The sequence below is a fragment of the Oryx dammah genome, unplaced genomic scaffold, assembly GCF_014754425.2.
Source record: "Oryx dammah isolate SB20612 unplaced genomic scaffold, SCBI_Odam_1.1 HiC_scaffold_15, whole genome shotgun sequence".
Taxonomy (NCBI): Eukaryota; Metazoa; Chordata; class Mammalia; order Artiodactyla; family Bovidae; genus Oryx; species Oryx dammah.
Genome location: NW_024070199.1, coordinates 38,165,810 through 38,179,260, shown reverse-complemented (window position 1 = coordinate 38,179,260; position 13,451 = coordinate 38,165,810). Strand labels below are relative to the sequence as shown.

Below are 13,451 nucleotides of genomic sequence, written 5' to 3'. Positions count from 1 at the left end.
AATTGTTGCTTCTTGACCTGCATACAGATTTCTCAGGAGGCAGGTAAGGTGGTCTGGTATTCTCATCTCTTGAAGAATTTTCCACAGATTGTTTTGGTACACACAGTTAAAGGCTTTGGCGTAGTCAATAAAGCAGAAGTAGATGTTTTTCTGGAACTCTCTTGCTTTTCTTATGATCCGACAGATGTTGGCAGTTTGATCTCTGGTTCCTCTGCCTTTTCTAAATCCAGCTTGAACATCTCCAAGTTCTTGGTTCACATACAGTTGAAGCCTGGCTTGGAGAATTTTAAACATTACTTTGCTAGCATGTGAGGCATTGTTGCAGGAAGGAAGCCAATTCTGACTCCATGTTGGAAACTGTTTCTTTGACTTGATTTTCGTTGCTTTTGTTATTATAATCATACTTAATAGCTTGAGCCAGAGGACCCCGCCCCTCTGCTTGACTGTAAACTAAAGTGCCTTTGTTCAGCTCATAGAGAGATAATTTTTTCCTAGCCACCTGTGAATGACTCCCCCAGGTGGCGCTAGTGGTAAAGAACCTGTCTACCAGTGCAGGAGACATAAAAGACGCAGGTTCGATATCTGGGTTGGGAAGATGCCCTGGAGAAGGGAATGGCAACCCACTCCAGTATCTTGCCTGGAGAATCCCTATGGACAGAGGAGCCTGGCAGGCTACAGTCCACAGAGTTGGACACGACTGAAGTGATTTAGCATGCATGCATGCATACCTATGAATAGAAAAGATTAACACACCCCTTTGGATTAAGATTAAGATTAAGACCTCTTTGGAAGGAGTCTTCCAAAGGCTGGCCATTCCTTTGGAGATGCTTTGCAACACTGAAGACCCTTTCGCTTTACTTCCCCACTGCCTCTCCCTCTCTATTCTGCCTTTTGACTTTAGTTCCCCATTGCTTCTTTCTCTCTGATCTGATCAGCATCCACACCCTGATACCATGGTTATTTTAAGATGCTAGTCTGCCATCTTCTTGGTCAGCTGGCTTTCTAAATAAAGTCACTTTCCTTGTCTCAACACCATGTCTTTCAGATTCATTGGCCTGATGTGTGGTGAGCAGAGCAAGCTTGGACTCAGTAACAGCATTATCCCTAACTTTTGACCCACAAGGAGATGTTATGCCCATGTGTAGTGTCTCCCTTGTCCCAAAAGATTGGGAAGGGAGATCCCTTAATCCTTTACTCAACAGGGTTTTGCCCCTCTTTGCCCTTGCCATGACTATTATCTTAAGGTGTTTGCAAGAGACAAACACTGGCTCTTTACCCTGTTTCTGTTATTACTCCCATTTCAGAGGGCAAACAGGAGGCTGATTGTAAATGTCTAACCAGGAGCCCATCTGTCTCTTACATCAGTATCACCTACCTTTGTCTTTAAGTTCAATATTGTCTCCCTTTGAAGCCAGGAAAAACTTACATCCCACTCTTTTTCCTCCTCGACAGTATCCTTTCAGATTTTGACTACTGTGGTGTCAAAAGGAAAATGAAGGGGTATTGCTTGCGCAGACACTGTGGAGTCACCCTCATATCCTAGCACTACCCACTGGTGACATGCCAGTGCCTTCTTGGGAGTTTCCCCTCCCAAGACCCAAGTGGAGTAAGATCAACCCTAGGGAACCACCCTAGATCCTCTGAAGGCCTCATGTTCAGTGATCACATTACAGTACAACTGACCTGCAGTCAGAAATTCTGCTCCTTCCTGCAGATGTGAGAAAAGGAGAACCAACCTCAGCCTGGACCACCCTTCTTTTCCTAGAGAGAGGTTCCTCCTCCTTCCCATCCAGGCACTTACTCCTTTGTCCATCTCTCCTTTTAACTTCATTTAACTTTGCCTTGGAAACACAGCTGGGAATGCCAGACCACTTTACCAGCCTCCTGAGAAATCTGTATGCAGGTCATGAAGCAACAGTTAGAACCAGACATGGAACAACAGACTGGTTCCAAATTGGAAAAGGAGTACATCAAGGCTGTACATTGTCACCCTGCTTATTTAACTTATATGCGGAGTACATCATGTGAAATGCCAGGTTGGATGAAGCACAAGCTGAGATCTAGATTGCTGGGAGAATATCAATAACCTCACATATGCAGATGACACCACCTTTATGGCAGAAAGCAAAGAGGATCTGAAGAGCCTCTTGATGAAAGTGAAAGAGGAGAGTGTAAAAGCTGACTTAAAACTCAACATTTGAACAACTAAGATCATGGCATCCAGTCCCATCACTGCATGGCAAATAGATGGGGAAACAATGGAAAGAGTGACAGACTTTTTTTTCTTGGGCTCCAAAATCACTGCAGATGGTGACAGTAGGCTTGAAATTAAAAAATGCTTGCTACTTGGAAGAAAAGCTATGGCCAATCTAGACAGCATATTAAAAAGCAGAGACATCGCTTTGCAGACAAAAGTCCATCTTGTCAACCTATAGTTTTTCCAGTAGTGTATGGATGTAGGAGTTGGACCATAAAGAAGGCTGAGCACCAAAGAATTGATGCTTTCTAACTGTGTAGTTGGAGAAGACTCTTGAGAGTCCCTTGGACTGAAAGGAGATAATCCCAGTCAATCCTAAGGGAAATCAATCCTGAATATTCATTGGAGGGACTGATGCTGAATCTGGAGCTCCAATACTTTGGCCACTTGAGGTGAAGAACCAATTCATTGGAAAAGACCATGATTTGGGAAAGATAGAAGGCAGGAGGAGAAGGGGATGACAGAAGATGAAACAGCTGGATAGCATCACCAACTCAATGGACATGAATCTGAGTGAGCTCCGGGAGTTGATGATGGACAGGGAGCCTGGCATGCTACAGTCCTGGCGTGCTGGGGTCGCAAAGAGTCAGACACGACTGAGTGACTGAACTGAATTCAAAACACCAGCAGGAGTGGGCGCTTTCTTCAAGGTTGTTCGAGAAAGCCACACAGCTTTAGATTACCACCCTGTCCTAGCCTGCAGTATTACCTTTTTATTCCTTCTTCCCTAGGTCCTGAGAACAGGAAAGAAATTAACATTTTTGAATATCACACACAAAGCCCAGTCTGTGCAAGGTGTTGGCAACAATTTTAATAACAATTGTAAGTTAATGACAGAAGTTGTTATCAAATTGGAGTGAAATCTCCCTATATCCCATTTAACCTTTTCCTTGTTCTACTCTGAAAATTTGCCATAGGGTACTTTTTTATCATGAAAAACTTTTGATGCAAAGAGCCGACTCATTAGAAAACCCTGATGCTGGGAAAGATTGAAGGCAGGAGGAGAAAGAGATGACAGAGGATGAAGTGGTTGGATGGCAATACTGACTCAATGGACATGAGTTTGAGCAAGCTCTGGGAGATGGTGAAGGACAGGAAAGCCTGGCATGCTGCAGTCCGTGGAGTTGCAGAGTTGGACCCAACTGAGCAATTGAACAACAACAATAACAACAACAAAAGGCTGGTTCTCATCCCCCCACCAAAATCTTGATTTTCCAGTGTTAAAAAACCCTCCAACATATCTGTCCACAGTCCCCGTTCAGTTAGTTCAGTTCAGTCACACTAGTCCACATTCCCACTTCCCGCCTAAAGGAATGATTGGAAGCTAGGGGTCAGGACCTTCACTCAGTGTCCAAAGGGTCTTCTCTAGCCTCTCTACAGCTTCTGGATTCTTTAAATGTACTTCATTCCCCTTTACATCTTTAATCTCTTGTATCCTTCTTATGCTTTAGCCTCAGTGTCCTTTGTTCTCCTTTATTCTCGCAGTCTAACATCTCACTCACCTACTCAAAGATCCCCATCACCTGGAGGATAAAACCCATACTCCTGAATGTGGGTTTGAACTTCAAGCCCACCCCAACCCACCCTGGGACCTGGTCTTGGTTCCCCTCTTCTACACTGTCCTGTGTATCATTGGTGCTCTTGTCCAGATTATCAAGTCTTCGTCCTAAACTCATGCTGGCTTACACTTCCAAACTCCCTCAGAATTCACTGTGGCCCTGTGCTTGTTTACATCCACATAATGCAGGGAGCAGTGACCCATCTCACTGCTGGAAAATGCTTTGATAATACTGACTGAAAAAAATGCACAACATAAAAGTTGAGAATCTTGTTTTATTCTACAAAATTTCTGAGGACTTCAAGCCCAGAAGCAGCCTCTCAGATAGCTCTAAGGGATTTCTCTGAAGACATAAATGAGGAGCCAGAATATACAGGAGTTTTCCAATAAAAACCAGACTGTTGGAGCACCGAAAGATTACTTTTAATTAAAGGAGGCCAAATAGCTCAAGTTAAGGAATTTAGGAGTGTTTCAATGTATGGGAAGATGCAAGAGCCTGGCCTCATTGAAATCATTTCTTTGATATGTATCATAGGGCTTCCCTCATAGCTCAGTTGGTAAAGAATCCGCCTGCAATGCAGGAGACCCCGGTTCGATTCCTGGGTCGGGAAGATCTCGTGGAGAAGGGAAAGGCTACCCACTCTGGTATTCTGGCCTGGAGAATTCCATGAACTGTATAGTCCATGGGGTCGCAAAGAGTTGGACACAACTGAGCAACTTTCACTTCACTTCATTTAGTTATCTAGGACAAGTATCCACTTTCTTCTCATCCCGAGTCCCTTCTAGATACACAACTGGTGGGGAAGTGGAGTGACTTCAGGAGCTGAGGACTTGACGGAGGGCATCTTTTGCCATCCTGAATGCCTCTGGACTGACCATTGGGAGTGGCTGTGATGTGACAGCTGGATAACTGTAACATCGTTTGTTTACTGATATAGCAGACAACACTTCATTCACAATAGTCACTGCGTGAATTAGCATGTGCCCTGCCCCATGCCTCAGCAAAAGTGTGACACTGCAGATGGTGAAGCCTCTATTATTCTACATCTCTAGGAGAAGAAATCTCCAATCAGAGCCCTCAACGACTTGTGATGGACAGGGAGACTTCTTTCTTTGTCCCCACCATGAAGCATGCAGAATCTCAGTTCCCTGACCAGGGATCGCAGCCCCATCCATTGCAGTGGCAGCGCAGACTTAATCACTGGACGACCAGAGAAATCCAAGGTTGTTATTTGTAAATTGTGCATTGCTAGTACTGCTCATACTGCTTAAACTGACTGATATTATATGTCCGTTAGGGCTAAGCTGGCCAGGTGACTGACAATTCCTGGAGTCCAGTACTACACCAGTGCTGCCCTCTTTGATGGGCATTCCCTCCTCCCCACCACTCACACAGAAAAGTCCTTTGATCTATTGAGATGCAACTCAGTTGCACCTCCACCAGGAAGCCTTTCTAACTTTCTACCCAAGGCAACATTAGGCATCTGCTTCCCAGGGCTCTGGGAGCATGTCTCTTACAGTCTGGTCACATTTCTTTTCTGATGTTTTGATTCCTGGACTACAAGGCCCCTGCTAGCCTATGCAAAAAAAAAAAAAAAAAAAAAGCTGGCCTTCTGGGTGGACAAGCTCCCAAAGGATCATGAACTAGGCTTCAGGCCACCTTCCCCCGGGCCCAGCATCTGTGAGCCCGGCATAGTCCACACTGTGTTCCTTTATTCCAGGCTCTGTCAACACAGCGAGCATTTTCCACAATAGGCTTACAACACCTTGAAGAAGTATTCACTAGAAGAATGAATATTTCCTTATAGATGAGATCCTTTCTCATTTTTTCCCTCCATCCCCCACCCTCTTCTCTGCATCACTTATTGGTCCCCCAAACCTAGGACTAAGGAGCAGCTGGAATTAGCAGTTGGACAGACCTGGATTCAAATCTTGGCTCAGCTACTCACAGGCCCTGTGGCCTCTAGGGAGACATTTAACCCTCAGTTTCCTCATCTGTAAGTTGGGGACACTCTCAAGCTCTCAAGATGCCCATGAAAAGCATGTGGGCAAATGCATTCAGTGTCTATGGTCTTATCAGTGGATCATAATCTGTGCTGGGAGACTGGAGTGGCCAGGAAAGGCCTCCCTGAGGGGGAGACATTTGAGATGATGCTGAATGTTTAGAAGGAGCCAGCCATGCAAAGAACTGGGAGATCATTCCAGACCCAGAAATAGCCATTACAAATCCCCAAGGTAATCAAGCTTAATAAATGGCTACTTTCCACCTCCATTCTTCCTTTCACATTTGGACACTGGCCAGAGATCACTTACCATGAACTCATCACATACTTCACTTGTGAAATACCAGCAATGAGCCATCTCTGTCCTCCCTAGAAAGGAGACCCTGGGGCTGTCACAGAGCTGAGTCATCTCTGAGCCCAGAGCTGTGTAGACAAGATGGTTATCACCAGGGGCATCAGGTGCCAGGGGCACCATGAGTGACTCTTTCCTTCTCCATGTTCTTATCCTCTCCCCTAAGTCCCCAGGGAACTGATAGAGCCAAGAGACAAGTAAAGGGTCTTGTCTCATTTTCCCCTGTGTGATCATGGGGGACCCTGACCACAAAATCTCTTTCCTCCATTACTTCTCCAAAGGTGGCCTGTGACTAGCATCAGCACCTGACCCTTAAGTCTAGTAGAACTCAACTCACAATCAATTGGACCTGGGAATGCCCAGCCTTGCCCTGTGAGCCTGTCCTTTTTCTCTAACCAGATCCTTTAAATAAAAGCCTCAAAGAACATGATTGGTTGTATCCACTCCTCCTACCCCGCCCAACTGAGGTCTTCAAAAATCCAAGGTCTTTTCTGAGCATCAAAGAGGGAACAAGTTTCTTGAATACAGGCTAGTGTCAGCCCACCCAACATCGCTCAGCCAGGGGTTCCCTGAAGAAAGAGTAAGACACTGCATCCATCGATGATGGACTCAGAGCAAGGAGTGGTAGACCAGTTGGCACTCAGCTTCTGTGAGACAGAGGACCTTAGGAGCCTTGGCCACTGAAACTTTTCACCATTTGGGTCCTTAGGGATGAGACCAGTTGTTATAAGGCAGAAGTTACCAACAGGGAATGTTGTAGATTCCTCAGAGGAAACACGAATTGGGCTGATGAATCGCCTCTCATAAAGGAACTCTGGGTATAAGACATGCCAGGACACTTACATAAATTAGGAAGTATTTTAAATGCTTTGGGTGACTTGTTCTCCAGCTTGGGATGATGCCAGCAGTTAGAGTGGAATCAAAGGGCCCCTGGGGAAGGCTGTTTCTCTCCTTGAGAACCATTAGCAGTGAGTATGGCTCTATTCTCACTGTTTCCCGAGCAGGAATTCCAGAAGGAAGAATGTGATTTCCAACAAGCTTAACTGGAAGACCCAGGTGGGTTTGGCCTTCTGTTTGTATCTTGTGGATAGATGCATCACATTTCTTCCAATATTGAAAATGTGCAATTGTAATACTGCTCTAGCCTAGCTCTTTGACGTAGACTGGAATCACCTACGATCTGAGCCATCTGGCTCACTATCTAAAGCCACTTATATGTCCCTGGGCTGCCCCTAATGTCTTCACTTTGCCATTTGACCTCTTTTCCTCTTAGCAATCTCCTCTGCAACTGAGGACAGCAAAGCACATCTCATGAAGTTGCTAGGAAGACCATATTGGATCAGGAATGTCTAGCAGGGCCCTTAGCATTTACTTTCATCATGTTAATAGCAGTCTTTTCTCCAAGGTGGCAAGAATCTCCCCACTCTGAGATAGTCCATATGGTTCAGGTTGATTTTCCAGCCAAGCCTCAAGGAAGAGATTACAGTAGAATTCTCTGTATTCTGAGAATTCTCTAAGTCCACTCCCCAAGGACACTGATGGAGGTAAAGATTTTATCGAGAGGTTTCTATTTTTATCAAATCCATTTGTGGCCTAAAGGGAACAATTAGGGCAGGTCTGAGCATATATAACTAGGAGCTACTTGTCACCACTACATGCTAAGAATCTGCTCTTTCCTGAGTACTTGGACCCAGGAAAGAAGCATGAAGTGGCTTGGGCTCCTTGGGCTGGTGACCCTCTCAGAGTGTGTAGTCATGTACGTACAGGGACTGTAAGTGGCATCACCTCTCTTTCTGGGTTAGGAGGTAATATGCAATCATTCTTTGACAGTTTTAAAGTTCAACCCTCACTTATTGATAAGTCCTTGCTATGGATATCATGGGGCTCAGGGGTCTTGGGTAGGCCTGCAGAGTTGCACAATTCTGGGGGTGCCAGTCACAAAATGATCTATGTTTAGATGGCACTCTGGAATTCTTCAGTCCACAACCTATGCAACTGTAAGTGTGGTTCTGTGGAATAGCATTTTTCTTTCATTTGCTTCTAGGTCTCCTCTCTCCTCCCTCTCTAATTTTGTGTGTATGTGTCTGTCTTTATCTTGATGTCTCTCATTTGTCTCTTCATCTCTTTCGATGTCTCTGTGTGTTCAGAATTCTCTGTGTTGTTTTCTTTCAGTTTTTCAATTTTGATGCTTCCTTGCTTCTTTATCCTCTTAATTTCCCTAATTTGTTCCCCATCTTCTAGCTTCCTCTCTCACTGCTCTCTTCTATTCAACCCTGGAGAAAGAGTGGTGGGGTAATTCTTGTCTGCTTTCCCTCTGAGAAACAGTGTGACCATAGCCAAGTCACAGACTCCCTAAATTTCAAATTCCTCCCCTGTAAAAAAGAGGATATTGATGCCCCTTTTAACTCCCTCTCAAAGCTTAAGAAAGATACAGTGGGATGGCCACAGCAAAGGCTTTCATTGTTGAGACTTCCTATATAACAGGTACATTACATCCATCACGTTACTTAACATGCAAAACATTCTACATTGGGAGTGGGGATTATTACATTCCACCTTTTTATCAAAGGGAAACCGAGACTCCAAATGGTCATATGGTTTACTCATGATTACACTTGATGCTTTTGAACTGTGGTGTTGGAGAAGACTCTTGAGAGTCCCTTGGACTGCAAGGAGATCTGACCAGTCAATCCTAAAGGAAATCAGTCCTGAATATTCGTTGGAAAGACTGATTCTGAAGCTGAAGCTCCAATACTTTGGCCACCTGACGGGAAGAACTGACTCATTGGAAAAGACCCTGATGCTGGGAAAGATTGAAGGCAGGAGGAGAAGGGGATGACAGAGGATGAGATGGTTGGATGGCATCACTGACTCAATGGAAATGAGTCTGAGCAAGCTCCAGGAGTTGGTGATGGACAGGGAAGCCTGGCATTCTGCAGTCCATGGGGTCGTAAAGAGTTGGATACAACTGTGACTGAACTGCTGATTACACAACAGAACCTGTATTCAGATGGAGGTCTCTGACATGGTCTTTGCATGGTATTCTGATAAAAAGATGATACTCATAAAAATGCCTGGAAAATATACAGTGCCATTATAATACCAGGTACGATACTCATAAAAATGCCTGGAAAATATACAGTGCCATTATAATACCAGGTACGGCAGTCATACTATAACACAGACAGCTGACTGCTGCTTCTTCGTTTCCTTTTCTGCACGCTTGGTGGAAGAATCCCTCTAATGAAGATGAAGACCATGCGAGAAACTCTCATGGAAAAAAACTTGCTGAACAATTTCCTGGAGGAACAAGCTTACCACCTGTCCCAGAATTCCTCTCATGACCAGAAATTCTTATCTCACCCCCTGAAGAATTTAATGGATGTGAGTATATTCGGAGGATGGTGCGCCACAGCGCCCCCTGGTGCTCTGGCCTAGCACTGGGGCTCACCTGGAGGTGCCAGGTGGGATGTTGGGGCCGGGGCTCCTGCAGGAGGCAGAAACAGTGGGGAACAAGGACGCCATTCCCAGAGGAGAAGGCACTCTCATCCTCAACTCTTGGGCTGTGTTGGCTGGGCCCAGCATTATCAGCTAGCTGGTGAACACCCACTTCTGTGCCAAAGATATTAGTTTGAGGGAGATTGTTCTTTCTGAAAGAAGTGAGCCATTGAGTTACAGATAAAGGGTGAACTATAACTGATCAAAAGATAAAGCCAACTGCACATCAAGTGTGAAACCTCAGGCAGAGAAAGTTTATCCTCTGCAGATCCAAGAATGATAACAGTAAAAATGTACTGAGCTGATAAGGCACTTGAGGACGTAATACTCTGACACTATATTTATAGTTATTGACTTTAGAAAAAGTCTTACCTCTTCTTCACGAATGCACAGGCCACCCTTAGAGAGAGGCAAAGAGTAAATACATGTCAAATGGAAAGGCCACCTGTGTGGTGTATATAGGACATGGTCTGAGTTTAGAGGGAGTGGCCTGGGGTGACCTGGGAGGACCACACGGAGGAGGCACTCAGACTGGGGCTTGAAGAAGAGGCTGCAGAGTTTCTCAAATGAAGTCACTGGACTTCCCTGGGGGCCCAGTAGTTATGACTCCAGGCTTCCAATGCAGGAGGTGCTGCTTCAATACCTGGTCATGAAGCTAATATCCCACATGCTGCTGAGCACAGGGGGAAAAAAAAAAGATCAAATGCAGACACCCTTATGAGCAAAGCCTGTAAGCTGCATAGCATTTGGAAGATGATCTCAGGACACATGTGACACCCAGAGGGAGACAGCAGTGTGGGAATTGAGGGGAGCCAGATCTGCACTGACCCGCCCTCTTTGGCTCCCATAGCTAGCCTATTTTGGTAACATCACCATTGGGACACCCCCTAAGGAGTTCTGGGTCCTCTTTGACACCAGCTCACCTAAACTGTGGGTGCCTTCCATCAACTGTTCCAAGTCCTGCCTGTTGTGAGTACTCACCCCTCGCCCCATCTTGTACTCACCTTCCCACCCGCTTCTCTACCCTTGGCAACTGACAGACACTCATCTCTTGGGTCTGCAGATACACATATTACCTTCAACTCTCAAGAGTCCTCCACCTTCCGGTATACAAACAAGTCCTTCAACATCATCTACGTATCTGGGAGGATGAGTGCAGATCTTGGCTATGACACCGTTTGGGTAACATGGCAACAGAAGCTGAGTCAGGACTGGCCTTGGGAATGACCACTGCTTACCCCTCAGGACCCTGTTCCTAGGGAGACAGCACCCTTGCTGACACACAAATTCCCAGAGTGGCTAACTCAGAGAGGGGCTTGGAGTGTGGACTTGCAGCTCCTTTGCCCATGAGCCTCTCAAGGTTCATTTTGTTGGGAGCAGGGAGAGGAGAAAAAAGCATCCACTTTCATATTTTCAGACTGTGCCGGGCACTTTCTTGCAAATAACTGGTTTAATCCTGCAACACCCTCACGCAGCAGGTATTATGATTAGCTCCATGATACAGATGAGGGAACTGAAGTGCAGAGAGTAAGGGCCTCGCCAAGGTCACACATCTGGTAAGTAGTAGAGCTGGTCTGGCCAGTCATGACTCAAGCTGGTGGGGTGTTTAGGGAGAGGATAAAAGTGATCTGAGGCCTCTGGGGGAAGTCTGGGGCTTCAGGTATCCAGCCTGGGAAAGCAGGGGTCACAGATGTGGGAGGGGCCTGATAAATGGTTTCTCACTCTATTGGGCTTTTGAGAATCTAATAAAAGCTATGAACTTCCTCCTCCAAAGTACCTGAGTATTCCAGCCCCCGCCTCTCTCTATCACACACACAAATAGACATTCCCAAGTGCGTGTTTCCCAGGCAGAGTTTTCATAAGAACCCTTCCAGTGACATTGTATAATGGACTTCTGTCTTCTGGGCAGATGCAGAATCCACAACGTACCTCAATGAATTCTGTCCATTTCTGTCCTCAGATCATAGTGATGCCAAAGAGAAGGCTACCCTGCACTCTATTCATTTTGTCCACAAGGGGGAACCGCTTGGTCCTAAGTCTTGATTGACCCATATGTACAAAAGGCATGAGGTCAACTTGACTCATTCAGATGGTGTTTGCCAGAGGAGCAGCTGTTGTTAAATACATAGCCCCACACAAATGGAACCTGAACTCTTGTCACAACTTGGTCTCACCATCTGAGATTAAGTGAGGCCAAGGCCAGGTCTCAGCTATTCTCTGTGGTTCTAATGCTATCGGCATACCAACCTGTCTCAGCCCCACTTCCCAAACCGTGATGTTGGAACACTCTCCTCTTCCACAGATTGGCAACCTTGTTAGCATTGTTCAGCCATTTGGCCTGAGCCTGCAGGAGTTCGGGTTCAGTCATGTGCCCTTTGATGGCATCCTGGGCTTGAGCTACCCCAGCTTCTCCACCCCAGAGATAACCCCCATATTTGACAACCTGGAGGAACAAGGTGTCATTTCTGAGCCTGTCTTTGCCTTCTACTTGAACACGTAAGTCTGAGCTGGACAAGCTCTCTCTTCAAATTAGCTGTAAGATGCTTGCAGTCGCGTAAAAAATTACAGACCACCTTTTTCCTGATGGATAATCTAGCCCATGGAAACTGTGACCCCAAGGTCACATCTGGCCTGACCACTGGTTTTTGTAAATAAAACTTTATTGAAACACAACTGTGCTTGTGGGCTCAAGGGCAGCAGCTTGGTCCATGGGGATGGAGGGAAGAGAGAACAATGATAGATGTCAGGAAATGGGTTGGAGGAAAAGAGAATAGGATTTTCTGAGGGACTTGATATGGAAGAAAAGAGAGGGATTGCGGGAATATTTCCTTCCTTGCTAACATTTCCCTGGGAGCCCAGGATGAGCTACACAGTTTGCAGGAGCCAGTACAAAATGAAACTGTTGGACCCCTTGTTCAACAAGCATTAGGAATTTCAAGACAGAGTGACAGAGGTGAGGGGCCTGCTCCATATGGGAGCCTCATGGGTAGTACATCATGGATGGTGCAGGTCACACATCAGTGAAGCCGACCCTGGGTGCCCCTGAACCCATGCCCTTGGTGACTTCAGGACTTGGCTTTTCTGAAAAATGACAGTTTAGGTAAGGAAAATGCCAGACCCTTCCAGCATGGTGTACCCTGAGGGGATCTGGAGGGGACCAGGCTCTCTTCAGAAGCCCAGTCAGTTTGCCCAGCTTTGAATCTCTTTTGTGCCACCCATTGGTTGGTGACCAACTTTGGTTGGGTTCTCAATCCTTCTAAACCTCAATTTCTGCATCTATAAAATGGGGACTCTAGTAGTGCCTCTAATGGGTGGACAAGCCCAGCCCTCACACAGTGCCTGGCAATTTCTCTCCTCCAGAGAACCCCTGTCTTCCTTCTCATGACATCCAGAAGGAGAGTGGTAGCGTGGTGATGATTGATGGAGTGGACCACGCCGACTACAATGGAGAGCTCAACTGGGTACCAGTGACCAAAGTTGGGTACTGGCAGATAACCATGGACAGGCAAGCCTCTCCCTCTGAGGGTCACCCCAAGTGATGCTCTCACACATGTGCATGGACACATGCCGACACAAACATGCTCTCAGACACTCTGTCAAACACCCAAACATACACTGTGCCCCACAGACACACATACAAACACACAGAAAGACACAGATGCACACACAGGCACAGATACAAACACACAAGCAGACAGATACACACACACACAGACACACACACAGACACGCAAACACAGATACACACACACACAGATACACACACACAAACACACACACAGA

The 13,451-nt window shown here is 46.0% G+C and overlaps 1 pseudogene; it reads left to right on the top strand.

Annotated features, from left to right (window-relative positions):
* Positions 1-7,873: 7,873 nt before the first annotated feature.
* Positions 7,874-13,451, top strand: part of LOC120874086 — a 9,327-nt pseudogene continuing 3,749 nt past the window's right edge.